Below are 3,876 nucleotides of genomic sequence, written 5' to 3'. Positions count from 1 at the left end.
TGCTGCTCCTCAACAGCAGGCTGGACCGGGAGGCACTGTGCGGGCAGAGCCCCACGTGCACCCTGCACCTCCAACTCGTCATGGAGAATCCCCTCCAGCTCCACCGTGTTGAGGTGGACGTCCTTGATGTGAATGACAACGCGCCCCAGTTCCCCAAGCCGGAGGTGGTCTTGGAGATCACTGAGGTAGCCAACCCTGGGACTCGGCTACCTTTGGAGGTAGCAGAAGACCCGGATATGGGCTCCAACTCCATCTCCACCTACGAGCTCAGCCCCAGCAAGCACTTCGCTCTGAGTATCAATGTGAGAGGAGATGGTGTTAAAATGCCTGAGATCGTACTTGAAAAAGCACTGGATAGAGAGAAAGTGGCTGTTCATCACCTAACACTGACAGCCCTGGATGGAGGGAATCCGGTGAGATCTGGCACTGCCAAGGTTACCATCCATGTCCTGGATGCAAATGACAACCCTCCTGTCTGCAACCCGCCCATATCCAAGGTATATTTGGAGGAGAATGTGCCAGTGGGCACTTTGGTCACCAAGCTGAACGTCACCGACCTGGATGAAGGTCCCAACGGGGACGTGGAATATTCTTTCAAAACTAGCAATAACGCACCTGGTAAATTCACCAAGCTGTTCTCCTTAGATCCCCGGACAGGGGAGATCAGAACTAAAGCCCCACTGGATTATGAGGAATCCAGTGCTTATGAGATTGCAGTTCGAGCCAGGGACAAGGGATCCCCAGCCATGGAAGGACACTGTCACCTGCGAGTGGAATTAATCGATATCAACGATAATAGCCCGGAGATCGTGCTGACCTCTCTCTCCAGCCCAGTGCAGGAGGATGCAACCCCGGGCACTGTGATTGCCCTCATTGGTGTGAAGGACAGTGATTCCGGTGACAATGGGCAGGTCCATCTGCAGATAGCAAAAGAGCTCCCATTTAAACTGGTGTCGTCTTTTAAAGAGCATTTCTCGCTGGTCACAAATGGTCCCCTCGATCGGGAGAAGGCCAGTGGATACAACATCACGGTGAGGGCTATGGATTCAGGATCCCCACAGAGGGCCACACAAAAAACCTTTTACCTCCGAATTGCTGACGTGAATGATAATGCACCGAATTTCTCCAGCCCTTTTGATACAGCTCACGTTCAGGAAAACTCCCTTCCTGGAACTTCTGTTTTTTCAGTGTCAGCATCTGATCCTGATGAGGGTAGCAACGCCAAGCTGTCTTACTCCATCCTGGACAACGGGATGCAGGATGTACCCATCTCAACCTACTTCCGAATAGACCAGGACAACGGCACCATCTACACCGTGCGGGCTCTGGACTATGAGCAGGACAAGGTGTTCCAGGTGCCTGTGGAAGTGAAGGATGCTGGGTCTCCTGCGCTGAGTAGCACTGCTGTGGTCCATGTGTTCGTCCTGGATGAGAATGACAATGCCCCCACCATTGTCTACCCATCTGTCCCCAAGGGCTCTGCCTTCCACCAGACCATTCCGACCTTGGCAGAACCTGGCTATCTGGTCACCAAAATCGTAGCTGTTGATGCTGATAGTGGCCATAATGCCTGGCTGTCCTACCAGCTGCAGGAGACCACTGAGGCTTTGCCTTTCCAAGTGGAACACCGCTCTGGAGAGATAAGGGTTGCACAGGCCCTCAGGGAGTCAGAAGATCCCCACAGGCTGGTGGTCGAAGTGAGGGACAATGGGACACCGTCCCTCTCGGCCTCCGTGGTAATAGTCATTTCTCCGGAGGAAAACAGTGTGCAGGACTTTGCCAAGTCCTTGGACCTCCCCAAATCTTCTCCCAAGGATACCAACCTAACGCTTTACCTTATCATCTCCTTGGTGTCCATTTCCCTTGTGTCCTGCGTGATGTTTGCTGTGGTGGCTGCCCGGTGTCTCAAAGCTGGTACTGCCAGCTGGACCTTTGCGGGTTGCTGCCGAGGGACTGGCCGCAAGCCTGCCTCCCATTTCCGTGGGCAGATGAAGCCAGATGGCTTCATCAAGTACCTGGATGTGGGAGGAGCAGGCTTGACCTCCCAGGCACAGAATTACACCTCTTGTTTCTCGCCCATGTCTGACCAGAGCGATTTCCTCTTTGTAAAACCTTTCAGCCATTCTAGCACTGCGGAGACCGTGGCTGCCTATGAGCAGGTGACCAGCACCTTAGCGAGTCCCTGCGATGGGGTAAGAGATGGGTGTTTCTTACTGTCCTGTCCGCTAAGCGCAGTGGTTCGTAATATCCAGGCCAGTTGGCTGTTCTCTGTCTGTCCTTCCACCTAAGAAGGTGGCTTCAGGGAATGTGTGTCACTGTCACCTCCTGGGAGGTGGCAGGTGAAAACTTTGACTCGGCTTGATGGAGGTGGGGGAAGGGGCTGGACGGCACTATAAAATCAAAGACTCTGTGTTCGTAGAAACAGAGAGTTTTCCCTTGGCCCCGTTCATACTCTTTTCTTTCTAAAGTAATTCTTAGTGCAGTCAGGAACACGGTTTGGGGGGGGTTAACTTCTTGATTCTGTTGAACCCCTTTATTCTGCATGGCATACAAACTGTGACATGGGAGGGGGTTATCTGAAAGCAAAGTTTATCGGTGTTTCTTAGCTCTATTTTAGAGGTGCGTCGTAGAATTTTCTCATTTCTTAACTCCCAAGTGTTATTAGTTACTGATTGTGCCCTGGCAAGGGATCATTTTCCAGCTTGGTCATTTTGAGCGAGGGGCTGACTTCGCTATTCAGCACTGAACGTAGTGACATTTTTCGCAAAGATCCTGGTGACCTTATGTGCCCTTGGGCTTGCAGAGACCTAGGCAGCAGGGAGCTTTGGAAACTTTAGCCGCTTGTTTTCAGACGTCTAAATATGGAAGTAGGTGACTGTATTTAGCTGTAGCTTTTATAACTTTGGGATATAAAAAGTAAAGTAATTTTGTGTCATAAATGCCTGCCCTAAAATTGAAAATGGTAATTACAACAGGAATTCAAAATATAGATTGGGAAGGGCTTATCTAGTGCAAGATTGTGTGTCAGCGTGTGCAAAAATGTGTATCTGAAATCTGGAGGGCGAGTATTTAAACAGCTTAATTTGCATGCAGCATGGGTACCAGTGGGGCCTCTATTTTAGGGGAGTAATTTATTCTAATATATTCTTTCATGAGAATCATCAAAGCTGTGGAGAAATTAGTGAAATCACATCTACTAAATAAAAATCTAGGTCAGCTGTACCCGTCTTCACTTTTCCTTAGTAATTGCATGTACAAGCAGAATAATCCTGTAAAATTGATGTTCCGGTGTATGGACTATGAACTGCTCATTCCTAAGGTAACTGAGAGAAATGTTGTCCTTTCCAGGTAGCATGTTATCATGCGGGAGTTAATTAAGAAGATTATGATTTTCGGAAGTACGTGTCTTCCAGCCAAAAACTATTTAGTGCTCTTCACAAAGGCGTGATTCAAACAGGAATGTGCAAGCCTGCTTTGTGTCCTTACTTATTTACAAAATGTCCATTGTCTGAGGGTAAAATAACACGGGCAGAAAGCGATATGGGGGCTAACTAATGAAGTTACAAAGTGTGCTGCTGTGTCCGAAGTTTGTTGTGTCTCCTAAATAATGCTTTTTTCTTTTGCTGTCGGAAGTTCATTCTTTTCTCTGCGGACAGAAAAATATTGTAATGCTCTGAGGCCACAGCATCTAGGAAAAGTCATTCAAATACAATGTGTGAAATCAAGATCTACAGGCAGGCCTTTTTAAAGACAGAAGAAGGGCAGATTAGGAAGGTCTGTTATCATTTTACCTTCTGGCATTAAAAGCATCTTTGTCAGTATCAATTAACTCTGCCACCCCCACCTCCACACTCCTCCAAGCTCATTATTTTGGTA

At 48.5% G+C, this 3,876-nt stretch overlaps 1 pseudogene; it reads left to right on the top strand.

Annotated features, from left to right (window-relative positions):
• Positions 1 to 3,876, top strand: part of LOC104163174 — a 4,469-nt pseudogene that overhangs the window by 208 nt on the left and 385 nt on the right.

Source organism: Cariama cristata, unplaced genomic scaffold (assembly GCF_000690535.1).
Source record: "Cariama cristata isolate BGI_N322 unplaced genomic scaffold, ASM69053v1 scaffold15926, whole genome shotgun sequence".
In the NCBI taxonomy this organism is placed as follows: Eukaryota; Metazoa; Chordata; class Aves; order Cariamiformes; family Cariamidae; genus Cariama; species Cariama cristata.
The sequence above is the reverse complement of the archived record's forward strand: the minus strand, read 5'-3'. Positions and strand labels throughout refer to the sequence as shown.